Below are 14471 nucleotides of genomic sequence, written 5' to 3'. Positions count from 1 at the left end.
ACTGTTGTGCTGCATCAATCAATCAATCAATCAATCAATCAATCAATCAATCAATCAATCAATCAATCAATCAGTGGCTGGCTCAGGTGCAGCTCTTTAACTTACCTAAAAGGGAGGGCGGAGAGAAGACAAGGAAGGTGAATGAGGTGTTCCAATGTGAAATGCCGGAAACACAGAAACACAGACGACACACAACAAGAGGTGGCAATCTATTCATTAATTGCATTTAATCAATGAGCTCATTATCACTCATGCATTGTCCAACAGGTGTTGAAATAATGGGATTAAAAGGGGAGAACCCTTCAGAAAGACAGAAACAATAGCAAAGACAAAAAACACTTTTGGAATCTGCTTTTAGTCAACACATAAGGAAAGGGTGCACCGGTCCTGGAAATACTGCAATACCAGGTCAATGCGTGGAGTGGACAGAGCAAGCTCTATTTCCATCTCCCTGTTCTAAAAATCCATTTAATATATGGTCCCCAGATAGGGGACGTATCAGATATTAAACTGATAAGAACAGATACTACACTTGATCTTAGCCAAAAGGCCGAGAAGCGATAACCCGAACGGGCCGCGCGTTGCCCGAGCCTGCCCGATACTGCTGTTCAGCCCTTGCAGCGATTCAGCCTACTTCTAGGCAATTCCATGGGGCCCTGCAGGCTCACACACTCACAGCTACACGGGAGGTGAATAAAGGCCAGAGAGGAAGCCAGACAGGATTTGCTTCTTTTGCTTGCACCACAATGCAGTGCTGAAAGAGGAGGAATCTACATAAAAACGCCTTCCTGGCAACGCCCAAATGCCCTGCTGCCATGCAGATAAACACTGGCAGCGGCAGCAAGTGCATGCCCACAGCCACCCCTTGTTCCTTCACACCTTGTATCAGCTGTAATCCAGTCCAGTCCAGTGCTGCCTGCTGAGCAGCACTGACCAACACTGCCTGGGCCCAGGCTTTTATCTCTGAGGCCCCATTATGATGTCAGAAAGCTGGCTCTGGAATCCTGAGGGCTCCACTATGACACGTGCAAAGTTCCGTCTGAACTTTATATAAGACGGTGAGGCTCAGTCAGTCACTCAGTGTTGCCTGAGAGGGCAACACTGCAACAGCCGGCCGCCAGGCTGTCTTTTTTTTGCACAGCTAGTTGCCTCCAGGAGGCCACAAGAGGGAGACAAGGGACTGCAAAATGGAAAATAGGCATCCACCAACTTTACAGACAACTTCTCCTTGCTCCTACAACCTCCATCCTTGCACAGTTTGTTATTCTTCTAGGTAACATAGTAACAAATCCAAATTGCTGCTCTCTTTGTAGGCAAGCAAGGCTTTGTTGCAACTGCAATTCTTACTTCTTCTTGAAATGTAGGGACGACAGTACATTCCATCACATCCATCTAGTGTACACAGGTAGGTCCATTGTGGCGGGCAGGCGAGCGGGCGGGCTGCTTTATTGGCTGTTTGCTGTTCCCCTACTCCACTCCACTATTTGACTGTTGTGCTGCATCAATCAATCAATCAATCAATCAATCAATCAATCAATCAATCAATCAATCAGTGGCTGGCTCAGGTGCAGCTCTTTAACTTACCTAAAAGGGAGGGCGGAGAGAAGACAAGGAAGGTGAATGAGGTGTTCCAATGTGAAATGCCGGAAACACAGAAACACAGACGACACACAACAAGAGGTGGCAATCTATTCATTAATTGCATTTAATCAATGAGCTCATTATCACTCATGCATTGTCCAACAGGTGTTGAAATAATGGGATTAAAAGGGGAGATCCCTTCAGAAAGACAGAAACAATAGCAAAGACAAAAAACACTTTTGGAATCTGCTTTTAGTCAACACATAAGGAAAGGGTGCACCGGTCCTGGAAATACTGCAATACCAGGTCAATGCGTGGAGTGGACAGAGCAAGCTCTATTTCCATCTCCCTGTTCTAAAAATCCATTTAATATATGGTCCCCAGATAGGGGACGTATCAGATATTAAACTGATAAGAACAGATACTACACTTGATCTTAGCCAAAAGGCCGAGAAGCGATAACCCGAACGGGCCGCGCGTTGCCCGAGCCTGCCCGATACTGCTGTTCAGCCCTTGCAGCGATTCAGCCTACTTCTAGGCAATTCCATGGGGCCCTGCAGGCTCACACACTCACAGCTACACGGGAGGTGAATAAAGGCCGGAGAGGAAGCCAGACAGGATTTGCTTCTTTTGCTTGCACCACAATGCAGTGCTGAAAGAGGAGGAATCTACATAAAAACGCCTTCCTGGCAACGCCCAAATGCCCTGCTGCCATGCAGATAAACACTGGCAGCGGCAGCAAGTGCATGCCCACAGCCACCCCTTGTTCCTTCACACCTTGTATCAGCTGTAATCCAGTCCAGTCCAGTGCTGCCTGCTGAGCAGCACTGACCAACACTGCCTGGGCCCAGGCTTTTATCTCTGAGGCCCCATTATGATGTCAGAAAGCTGGCTCTGGAATCCTGAGGGCTCCACTATGACACGTGCAAAGTTCCGTCTGAACTTTATATAAGACGGTGAGGCTCAGTCAGTCACTCAGTGTTGCCTGAGAGGGCAACACTGCAACAGCCGGCCGCCAGGCTGTCTTTTTTTTGCACAGCTAGTTGCCTCCAGGAGGCCACAGGAGGGAGACAAGGGACTGCAAAATGGAAAATAGGCATCCACCAACTTTACAGACAACTTCTCCTTGCTCCTACAACCTCCATCCTTGCACAGTTTGTTATTCTTCTAGGTAACATAGTAACAAATCCAAATTGCTGCTCTCTTTGTAGGCAAGCAAGGCTTTGTTGCAACTGCAATTCTTACTTCTTCTTGAAATGTAGGGACGACAGTACATTCCATCACATCCATCTAGTGTACACAGGTAGGTCCATTGTGGCGGGCAGGCGAGCGGGCGGGCTGCTTTATTGGCTGTTTGCTGTTCCCCTACTCCACTCCACTATTTGACTGTTGTGCTGCATCAATCAATCAATCAATCAATCAATCAATCAATCAATCAATCAATCAATCAATCAATCAATCAGTGGCTGGCTCAGGTGCAGCTCTTTAACTTACCTAAAAGGGAGGGCGGAGAGAAGACAAGGAAGGTGAATGAGGTGTTCCAATGTGAAATGCCGGAAACACAGAAACACAGACGACACACAACAAGAGGTGGCAATCTATTCATTAATTGCATTTAATCAATGAGCTCATTATCACTCATGCATTGTCCAACAGGTGTTGAAATAATGGGATTAAAAGGGGAGATCCCTTCAGAAAGACAGAAACAATAGCAAAGACAAAAAACACTTTTGGAATCTGCTTTTAGTCAACACATAAGGAAAGGGTGCACCGGTCCTGGAAATACTGCAATACCAGGTCAATGCGTGGAGTGGACAGAGCAAGCTCTATTTCCATCTCCCTGTTCTAAAAATCCATTTAATATATGGTCCCCAGATAGGGGACGTATCAGATATTAAACTGATAAGAACAGATACTACACTTGATCTTAGCCAAAAGGCCGAGAAGCGATAACCCGAACGGGCCGCGCGTTGCCCGAGCCTGCCCGATACTGCTGTTCAGCCCTTGCAGCGATTCAGCCTACTTCTAGGCAATTCCATGGGGCCCTGCAGGCTCACACACTCACAGCTACACGGGAGGTGAATAAAGGCCGGAGAGGAAGCCAGACAGGATTTGCTTCTTTTGCTTGCACCACAATGCAGTGCTGAAAGAGGAGGAATCTACATAAAAACGCCTTCCTGGCAACGCCCAAATGCCCTGCTGCCATGCAGATAAACACTGGCAGCGGCAGCAAGTGCATGCCCACAGCCACCCCTTGTTCCTTCACACCTTGTATCAGCTGTAATCCAGTCCAGTCCAGTGCTGCCTGCTGAGCAGCACTGACCAACACTGCCTGGGCCCAGGCTTTTATCTCTGAGGCCCCATTATGATGTCAGAAAGCTGGCTCTGGAATCCTGAGGGCTCCACTATGACACGTGCAAAGTTCCGTCTGAACTTTATATAAGACGGTGAGGCTCAGTCAGTCACTCAGTGTTGCCTGAGAGGGCAACACTGCAACAGCCGGCCGCCAGGCTGTCTTTTTTTTGCACAGCTAGTTGCCTCCAGGAGGCCACAAGAGGGAGACAAGGGACTGCAAAATGGAAAATAGGCATCCACCAACTTTACAGACAACTTCTCCTTGCTCCTACAACCTCCATCCTTGCACAGTTTGTTATTCTTCTAGGTAACATAGTAACAAATCCAAATTGCTGCTCTCTTTGTAGGCAAGCAAGGCTTTGTTGCAACTGCAATTCTTACTTCTTCTTGAAATGTAGGGACGACAGTACATTCCATCACATCCATCTAGTGTACACAGGTAGGTCCATTGTGGCGGGCAGGCGAGCGGGCGGGCTGCTTTATTGGCTGTTTGCTGTTCCCCTACTCCACTCCACTATTTGACTGTTGTGCTGCATCAATCAATCAATCAATCAATCAATCAATCAATCAATCAATCAATCAATCAATCAGTGGCTGGCTCAGGTGCAGCTCTTTAACTTACCTAAAAGGGAGGGCGGAGAGAAGACAAGGAAGGTGAATGAGGTGTTCCAATGTGAAATGCCGGAAACACAGAAACACAGACGACACACAACAAGAGGTGGCAATCTATTCATTAATTGCATTTAATCAATGAGCTCATTATCACTCATGCATTGTCCAACAGGTGTTGAAATAATGGGATTAAAAGGGGAGATCCCTTCAGAAAGACAGAAACAATAGCAAAGACAAAAAACACTTTTGGAATCTGCTTTTAGTCAACACATAAGGAAAGGGTGCACCGGTCCTGGAAATACTGCAATACCAGGTCAATGCGTGGAGTGGACAGAGCAAGCTCTATTTCCATCTCCCTGTTCTAAAAATCCATTTAATATATGGTCCCCAGATAGGGGACGTATCAGATATTAAACTGATAAGAACAGATACTACACTTGATCTTAGCCAAAAGGCCGAGAAGCGATAACCCGAACGGGCCGCGCGTTGCCCGAGCCTGCCCGATACTGCTGTTCAGCCCTTGCAGCGATTCAGCCTACTTCTAGGCAATTCCATGGGGCCCTGCAGGCTCACACACTCACAGCTACACGGGAGGTGAATAAAGGCCGGAGAGGAAGCCAGACAGGATTTGCTTCTTTTGCTTGCACCACAATGCAGTGCTGAAAGAGGAGGAATCTACATAAAAACGCCTTCCTGGCAACGCCCAAATGCCCTGCTGCCATGCAGATAAACACTGGCAGCGGCAGCAAGTGCATGCCCACAGCCACCCCTTGTTCCTTCACACCTTGTATCAGCTGTAATCCAGTCCAGTCCAGTGCTGCCTGCTGAGCAGCACTGACCAACACTGCCTGGGCCCAGGCTTTTATCTCTGAGGCCCCATTATGATGTCAGAAAGCTGGCTCTGGAATCCTGAGGGCTCCACTATGACACGTGCAAAGTTCCGTCTGAACTTTATATAAGACGGTGAGGCTCAGTCAGTCACTCAGTGTTGCCTGAGAGGGCAACACTGCAACAGCCGGCCGCCAGGCTGTCTTTTTTTTGCACAGCTAGTTGCCTCCAGGAGGCCACAAGAGGGAGACAAGGGACTGCAAAATGGAAAATAGGCATCCACCAACTTTACAGACAACTTCTCCTTGCTCCTACAACCTCCATCCTTGCACAGTTTGTTATTCTTCTAGGTAACATAGTAACAAATCCAAATTGCTGCTCTCTTTGTAGGCAAGCAAGGCTTTGTTGCAACTGCAATTCTTACTTCTTCTTGAAATGTAGGGACGACAGTACATTCCATCACATCCATCTAGTGTACACAGGTAGGTCCATTGTGGCGGGCAGGCGAGCGGGCGGGCTGCTTTATTGGCTGTTTGCTGTTCCCCTACTCCACTCCACTATTTGACTGTTGTGCTGCATCAATCAATCAATCAATCAATCAATCAATCAATCAATCAATCAATCAATCAATCAATCAATCAATCAATCAGTGGCTGGCTCAGGTGCAGCTCTTTAACCCCTTAAGGACGCAGCCTAGTTTGGGCCTTAAGGCTCAGAGCCCATTTTTCAAATCTGACATATTTCACTTTATGTGGTAATAACGTCGGAATGCTTAAACCTATCCAAGCGATTCTGAGATTGTTTTCTCGTGACACTTTGGGCTTCATGTTCGTGGTAAAATTTGGTCGATATATTCAGTCTTTATTTGTGAAAAATTGCAAAATTTAGAGAAAATTTACAAAAAAAAGCATTTTTCAGAATTTAAATGCATCTGCTTGAAAAACAGACGGTTATACCACCCAAAATAGTTACTAGTTCACATTTCCCATATGTCTACTTTAGATTGGCATCGTTTTTTGAACATTATTTTATTTTTCTTGGACGTTACAAGGCTTAGAACATAAACAGCAATTTCTCATATTCTTAAGAAAATTTCAAAAGCCTTTTTTTGAAGGTGCCAGTTCAGTTCTGAAGTGGATTTGAGGGGCCTATGTATTAGAAACCCCCATAAAACACCCCATTTTAAAAACTAGACCCCTCAAAGTATTCAAAACAGCATATAGAAAGTTTTTTAACCCTTCAGGCATTTCACAGGAATTAAAGCAAAGTGGAAATGAAATTTGCAAATTTCATTTTTTCTGCTGAATTTCAATTTTATTCAATTTTTTTTTAGTAACAGAGAAGGTTTTACCAGAGAAACACTACTAAATATGTATTGTCCAGATTCTGCAGTTTTTAGAAATGCCCCACATGTGGCCCTACTGCGCTCGTGGACTAAAACACAAGCCCTAGAAGCAAAGAAGCACCTAGTGCATTTTGAGGGCTCTTTTTTATTAGAATATATTTTAGGCAGCATGCCAGGTTTGAAGAGGCGTTGAGGTATCAAAACAATGGAAACCCACCAGAAGTGACCCCATTTTGGAAATTACACCCCTCAAGGAATTCATTTATGGTTTTTGTTATCATTTTGACCGCACAGTTTTTTCATAGCACCTATTTGAATTGGGCTGTGAAATGAAAAAAATGATATTTTTTCCAATAAAATGTCATTTTTGATCAAATTTTCTTATTTTCACAGGGAACAACTACCCCATTTTGTTGCCCAATTTGTCCTTAGTGCGGCAATACCCCATTTGTGGTGATAAACTGCCGTTTGGGCCCATGGGAGGGCTCAGAAGGAAAGGAGCGCTATGTGTTTGTTGGAGTCCAGATTTTGCTGGATTGGTTTTCGGGTGCCATGTCGCATTTGCAGAGCCCCAGAGGTATCAAAGCAATGGAAACCCACCAGAAGTGACCCCATTTTGGAAACTACACCCCTCAAGGAATTCATTTATGGTTTTTTTTATCATTTTGACCGCACAGGTTTTTCACAGCACCTATTTGAATTGGGCTGTGAAATGAAAAAAATGATATTTTTTCCAATAAGATGTCATTTTTGATCAAAATTTCTTATTTTCACAAGGAACAACATACCCCATTTTGTTGCCCAATTTGTCCTTAGTGCGGCAATACCCCATTTGTGGTGATAAACTGCCCTTTGGGCCCATGGGAGGGCTCAGAAGGAAAGGACCACCATTTGGCCTACTGGAGCTTTTCTGGTGCTAAGTCATGTGTGCAGAAGCCCCTGAGGTACCAGTACAGTTGAAACCCCCGAGAAGTGACCCCATTTTAAAAACTACACCCCTTAAGACATTCATCTAGAGGTGTAGTGAGAATTTTGACCCCACAGGTACTGTGTAAAAGATAATGCGCAGCAGATGGTGCAGTGTGAGATTTGCAATTTTATATATGTATATGCCATTTCAGTGTCCAATATAGTGTGCCCAGCATGCGCCACCGGAGATATACACCCCTTAAATTGTAATGTGGGTTCTCCTGGGTACGGCAATACCCTACATGTGGCTGTTATCAGCTGCCTGGGCATACGGCAGGGCTCAGAAGGGAAAGATGAGGGGGGTAAGCTGTGCGGAGTGCATCAGGGTAAATTAAAAATCAAGGGATGTATGATACATTTTAAAACAATCTTTTATACAGAGCCCTGGTTTTTCGGGACACGTGTCACATTGGTATATTGTGTTCTTCCTTATCCCCCTCTTATAGCAGACTCTGCACCTCTTTTGACTCTTTCCCTTTCCACCGGTTTGGGGACCTTCTCCTGGAAAGTGTTGCCCTGGTACGATGCGTGTGGCCTCGCTTCCAGAAGTACTGGGTGCCCCCCCTTCCTGGTCCCTAAAGATTAGATCTTGAAATTCCAGGAAAGTTCCCCTCTGGCCTGCACATCGACGTAGCACATACGCATTGTACAAAGCCATCTGTATGATGTGCCCGGCCAGCTTCTTATACCACACCGAATGGCGCTGTAGGGCTTCAGGACTTGATTTGACAAGTCCATCCCTCCCATGTACCTATTGTAGTCCAGGATGCAGTCTGGTTTGGGGGTGGCCTTTCCTTCATATATCCTAAACCTGTAGGTATACCCTGATGCACTCTCGCACAGCTTATACATCTTCACGCCATACCTTGCCCTCTTACCTGGCAGGTACTGGCGGAATTGAACCCTCCCTTTAAAATGTACCAGGGACTCATCAATAGAAAAACACTTCTCGGGGGTGTATGCTTGGGAAAACCGGGCACTGGAACGGTCTAATAGGGGTCTCCGTTTATACAAACGGTCAAAACTGGGGTCATCTCGGGGTGGGCACGGCTCATTATCAGTATAATGTAAGAAGCGAAGTATTGCCTCATTTATTTATTTTTTTAGGTTCCAGTTCATTTCTGAAGTTGCTTTGAGGGGCCCATATATTAGAAACCCCTATCAAACACCCCATTTTAGAAACTAGACCCCTCAAAGTATTCACAACAGCATTTAGAAAGTTTATGAACCCTTTAGGTGTTTCACAGAAATTTAGAGCAAAGTAGAGGTGAAATTTACTCTTTTTATACCATTGTTTTTTATAACACAAAAGGATTTATCAGAGAAACGCAACTCAATACTTATTGCCCAGATTCTGCAGTTTTGAGAAATATCCCACATGTTGCCCTCGGGCGGTAATGGACTGAAGCACCGGCCTCCGAAGCAAAGGAGCACCTAGAGGATTTTGAGCCCTCTTTTTTATTAGGCACCATGTCCGGTTTGAAGAGGTCTTGTGGTGCCAAAACATTGGAAACCCCCCAAAAGTGACCCCAATTTGGAAACTAGACCCCTTGAGGAATCCATTGTAGTTTTCATGGGGTGCATGCGGCTTTTTGATCAGTTTTTATTCCATTTTTAGGTGGCGTGGTGACTAATAAACAGCAATTCTACTATTGTTTTTTTATTCTTTCTTTTTTACAGCGTTCACCGTGCGCTATAAATAAAATATTCACTTTATTCTGCGGGGCGATACGATCACGGCGATACCAGATGTTTATAGTTTTTTTTTATGTCTTATGGCGTTTGCACAATAAAATACGTTTTGTAAACAATCATTCACTTTTTGTGTTGCCTTATTCTAAGAGCCAGAACGTTTTTATTTTTCAATCAATAAAGCCGTGCGAGGACTTATTTTTTGCGTAACGAACTGCATTTTCCATCAGTACCATTTTTAGGTACATGCGACTTTTTGATCTCTTTTTATTCCATTTTTTGGGAGGTGAAGTGACCAAACAATTGTGATTGTGGTACGGTTTATTAATATTTTTTTTTACGGCGTTCACCGTGCGGGATAAATAACAAAATAATTTTGTAGTTCAGGCCGTTACGGACGCGGCGATACCAATTATGTATAGTTTATTTATTTGTTTATATATTTTTATTAATAATAAAGGACTGATAAGGGAAAAAGTGGAACTTTTACTTTTATTACTTTTAAAACTTTTATTTTCTTATTTTTACACATCTTTTTTTAACTTTTTTTTTACTTTATTACTTTGTCCCACTAGGGGACTTGAGGGCAGGAGGCCCTGATCGCTATTCTAATACACTGCACTACATGCGTAGTGCAGTGTATTAGAACTGTCAGCTACTCACTGACAGCAAGCATAGTGGGTCCTGACGTTGTCAGGACCCACTAGGCTTCCGTCTATGGCATAGCCGGACGCCATTGTTTGGTGTCCGGTTGCCATAGTCACCATCGCCGGCCGCTATCGCGTAGCAGGCCGGCGATGGCAGCTTAACCCCTAAAAAGCCGCGATCTCTATAGAACGCGGCTTTTAAGGGGTTAATCAGCGGGGACACAGCGATCGGTCCCCGCTGTAGGAGCTGTGACAGCTGCTGAACAAGACAGCAGCGTCACAGCTCCTGTATGTGTCGGGAGGACGGCCGAAACGGCCGTTACTCCCGAGACGTACTATTACGGCATGGAGCGCGAACGATACAGCTGCCATGACGTAATAGTACGTCAAGGAGCGGGAAGGGGTTAACTTACCTAAAAGGGAGGGCGGAGAGAAGACAAGGAAGGTGAATGAGGTGTTCCAATGTGAAATGCCGGAAACACAGAAACACAGACGACACACAACAAGAGGTGGCAATCTATTCATTAATTGCATTTAATCAATGAGCTCATTATCACTCATGCATTGTCCAACAGGTGTTGAAATAATGGGATTAAAAGGGGAGATCCCTTCAGAAAGACAGAAACAATAGCAAAGGCAAAAAACACTTTTGGAATCTGCTTTTAGTCAACACATAAGGAAAGGGTGCACCGGTCCTGGAAATACTGCAATACCAGGTCAATGCGTGGAGTGGACAGAGCAAGCTCTATTTCCATCTCCCTGTTCTAAAAATCCATTTAATATATGGTCCCCAGATAGGGGACGTATCAGATATTAAACTGATAAGAACAGATACTACACTTGATCTTAGCCAAAAGGCCGAGAAGCGATAACCCGAACGGGCCGCGCGTTGCCCGAGCCTGCCCGATACTGCTGTTCAGCCCTTGCAGCGATTCAGCCTACTTCTAGGCAATTCCATGGGGCCCTGCAGGCTCACACACTCACAGCTACACGGGAGGTGAATAAAGGCCGGAGAGGAAGCCAGACAGGATTTGCTTCTTTTGCTTGCACCACAATGCAGTGCTGAAAGAGGAGGAATCTACATAAAAACGCCTTCCTGGCAACGCCCAAATGCCCTGCTGCCATGCAGATAAACACTGGCAGCGGCAGCAAGTGCATGCCCACAGCCACCCCTTGTTCCTTCACACCTTGTATCAGCTGTAATCCAGTCCAGTCCAGTGCTGCCTGCTGAGCAGCACTGACCAACACTGCCTGGGCCCAGGCTTTTATCTCTGAGGCCCCATTATGATGTCAGAAAGCTGGCTCTGGAATCCTGAGGGCTCCACTATGACACGTGCAAAGTTCCGTCTGAACTTTATATAAGACGGTGAGGCTCAGTCAGTCACTCAGTGTTGCCTGAGAGGGCAACACTGCAACAGCCGGCCGCCAGGCTGTCTTTATTTTGCACAGCTAGTTGCCTCCAGGAGGCCACAAGAGGGAGACAAGGGACTGCAAAATGGAAAATAGGCATCCACCAACTTTACAGACAACTTCTCCTTGCTCCTACAACCTCCATCCTTGCACAGTTTGTTATTCTTCTAGGTAACATAGTAACAAATCCAAATTGCTGCTCTCTTTGTAGGCAAGCAAGGCTTTGTTGCAACTGCAATTCTTACTTCTTCTTGAAATGTAGGGACGACAGTACATTCCATCACATCCATCTAGTGTACACAGGTAGGTCCATTGTGGCGGGCAGGCGAGCGGGCGGGCTGCTTTATTGGCTGTTTGCTGTTCCCCTACTCCACTCCACTATTTGACTGTTGTGCTGCATCAATCAATCAATCAATCAATCAATCAATCAATCAATCAATCAGTGGCTGGCTCAGGTGCAGCTCTTTAACTTACCTAAAAGGGAGGGCAGAGAGAAGACAAGGAAGGTGAATGAGGTGTTCCAATGTGAAATGCCGGAAACACAGAAACACAGACGACACACAACAAGAGGTGGCAATCTATTCATTAATTGCATTTAATCAATGAGCTCATTATCACTCATGCATTGTCCAACAGGTGTTGAAATAATGGGATTAAAAGGGGAGATCCCTTCAGAAAGACAGAAACAATAGCAAAGACAAAAAACACTTTTGGAATCTGCTTTTAGTCAACACATAAGGAAAGGGTGCACCGGTCCTGGAAATACTGCAATACCAGGTCAATGCGTGGAGTGGACAGAGCAAGCTCTATTTCCATCTCCCTGTTCTAAAAATCCATTTAATATATGGTCCCCAGATAGGGGACGTATCAGATATTAAACTGATAAGAACAGATACTACACTTGATCTTAGCCAAAAGGCCGAGAAGCGATAACCCGAACGGGCCGCGCGTTGCCCGAGCCTGCCCGATACTGCTGTTCAGCCCTTGCAGCGATTCAGCCTACTTCTAGGCAATTCCATGGGGCCCTGCAGGCTCACACACTCACAGCTACACGGGAGGTGAATAAAGGCCGGAGAGGAAGCCAGACAGGATTTGCTTCTTTTGCTTGCACCACAATGCAGTGCTGAAAGAGGAGGAATCTACATAAAAACGCCTTCCTGGCAACGCCCAAATGCCCTGCTGCCATGCAGATAAACACTGGCAGCGGCAGCAAGTGCATGCCCACAGCCACCCCTTGTTCCTTCACACCTTGTATCAGCTGTAATCCAGTCCAGTCCAGTGCTGCCTGCTGAGCAGCACTGACCAACACTGCCTGGGCCCAGGCTTTTATCTCTGAGGCCCCATTATGATGTCAGAAAGCTGGCTCTGGAATCCTGAGGGCTCCACTATGACACGTGCAAAGTTCCGTCTGAACTTTATATAAGACGGTGAGGCTCAGTCAGTCACTCAGTGTTGCCTGAGAGGGCAACACTGCAACAGCCGGCCGCCAGGCTGTCTTTTTTTTGCACAGCTAGTTGCCTCCAGGAGGCCACAAGAGGGAGACAAGGGACTGCAAAATGGAAAATAGGCATCCACCAACTTTACAGACAACTTCTCCTTGCTCCTACAACCTCCATCCTTGCACAGTTTGTTATTCTTCTAGGTAACATAGTAACAAATCCAAATTGCTGCTCTCTTTGTAGGCAAGCAAGGCTTTGTTGCAACTGCAATTCTTACTTCTTCTTGAAATGTAGGGACGACAGTACATTCCATCACATCCATCTAGTGTACACAGGTAGGTCCATTGTGGCGGGCAGGCGAGCGGGCGGGCTGCTTTATTGGCTGTTTGCTGTTCCCCTACTCCACTCCACTATTTGACTGTTGTGCTGCATCAATCAATCAATCAATCAATCAATCAATCAATCAATCAATCAATCAATCAATCAATCAGTGGCTGGCTCAGGTGCAGCTCTTTAACTTACCTAAAAGGGAGGGCGGAGAGAAGACAAGGAAGGTGAATGAGGTGTTCCAATGTGAAATGCCGGAAACACAGAAACACAGACGACACACAACAAGAGGTGGCAATCTATTCATTAATTGCATTTAATCAATGAGCTCATTATCACTCATGCATTGTCCAACAGGTGTTGAAATAATGGGATTAAAAGGGGAGATCCCTTCAGAAAGACAGAAACAATAGCAAAGACAAAAAACACTTTTGGAATCTGCTTTTAGTCAACACATAAGGAAAGGGTGCACCGGTCCTGGAAATACTGCAATACCAGGTCAATGCGTGGAGTGGACAGAGCAAGCTCTATTTCCATCTCCCTGTTCTAAAAATCCATTTAATATATGGTCCCCAGATAGGGGACGTATCAGATATTAAACTGATAAGAACAGATACTACACTTGATCTTAGCCAAAAGGCCGAGAAGCGATAACCCGAACGGGCCGCGCGTTGCCCGAGCCTGCCCGATACTGCTGTTCAGCCCTTGCAGCGATTCAGCCTACTTCTAGGCAATTCCATGGGGCCCTGCAGGCTCACACACTCACAGCTACACGGGAGGTGAATAAAGGCCGGAGAGGAAGCCAGACAGGATTTGCTTCTTTTGCTTGCACCACAATGCAGTGCTGAAAGAGGAGGAATCTACATAAAAACGCCTTCCTGGCAACGCCCAAATGCCCTGCTGCCATGCAGATAAACACTGGCAGCGGCAGCAAGTGCATGCCCACAGCCACCCCTTGTTCCTTCACACCTTGTATCAGCTGTAATCCAGTCCAGTCCAGTGCTGCCTGCTGAGCAGCACTGACCAACACTGCCTGGGCCCAGGCTTTTATCTCTGAGGCCCCATTATGATGTCAGAAAGCTGGCTCTGGAATCCTGAGGGCTCCACTATGACACGTGCAAAGTTCCGTCTGAACTTTATATAAGACGGTGAGGCTCAGTCAGTCACTCAGTGTTGCCCGAGAGGGCAACACTGCAACAGCCGGCCGCCAGGCTGTCTTTTTTTTGCACAGCTAGTTGCCTCCAGGAGGCCACAAGAGGGAGACAA

At 45.9% G+C, this 14471-nt stretch overlaps 7 non-coding genes across 7 annotated transcripts; all 7 read right to left on the bottom strand.

The window, feature by feature from the left end:
• Positions 1–371: 371 nt before the first annotated feature.
• On the bottom strand, positions 372–562 carry LOC142693331 (U2 spliceosomal RNA). Its single transcript, XR_012861685.1, has one exon. It is a non-coding gene; the product is annotated as a U2 spliceosomal RNA (small nuclear RNA).
• A 1288-nt stretch (positions 563–1850) lies between these two features.
• LOC142693330 (U2 spliceosomal RNA) lies at positions 1851–2041 on the bottom strand. Its single transcript, XR_012861684.1, has one exon. It is a non-coding gene; the product is annotated as a U2 spliceosomal RNA (small nuclear RNA).
• A 1300-nt stretch (positions 2042–3341) lies between these two features.
• Positions 3342–3532, bottom strand: LOC142693328 (U2 spliceosomal RNA). The gene has a single exon (XR_012861682.1). It is a non-coding gene; the product is annotated as a U2 spliceosomal RNA (small nuclear RNA).
• A 1292-nt stretch (positions 3533–4824) lies between these two features.
• LOC142693327 (U2 spliceosomal RNA) lies at positions 4825–5015 on the bottom strand. The gene has a single exon (XR_012861681.1). It is a non-coding gene; the product is annotated as a U2 spliceosomal RNA (small nuclear RNA).
• A 5693-nt stretch (positions 5016–10708) lies between these two features.
• Positions 10709–10899, bottom strand: LOC142693326 (U2 spliceosomal RNA). Its single transcript, XR_012861680.1, has one exon. It is a non-coding gene; the product is annotated as a U2 spliceosomal RNA (small nuclear RNA).
• A 1280-nt stretch (positions 10900–12179) lies between these two features.
• LOC142693325 (U2 spliceosomal RNA) lies at positions 12180–12370 on the bottom strand. The gene has a single exon (XR_012861679.1). It is a non-coding gene; the product is annotated as a U2 spliceosomal RNA (small nuclear RNA).
• A 1296-nt stretch (positions 12371–13666) lies between these two features.
• Positions 13667–13857, bottom strand: LOC142693324 (U2 spliceosomal RNA). Its single transcript, XR_012861678.1, has one exon. It is a non-coding gene; the product is annotated as a U2 spliceosomal RNA (small nuclear RNA).
• Between the last annotated feature and the right edge of the window lie 614 nt (positions 13858–14471).

This window comes from Rhinoderma darwinii (genome assembly GCF_050947455.1).
Source record: "Rhinoderma darwinii isolate aRhiDar2 chromosome 5 unlocalized genomic scaffold, aRhiDar2.hap1 SUPER_5_unloc_42, whole genome shotgun sequence".
Taxonomy (NCBI): Eukaryota; Metazoa; Chordata; class Amphibia; order Anura; family Rhinodermatidae; genus Rhinoderma; species Rhinoderma darwinii.
Note: the sequence above shows the minus strand (reverse complement) of the source record. Positions and strands in the feature narration are given on the sequence as shown.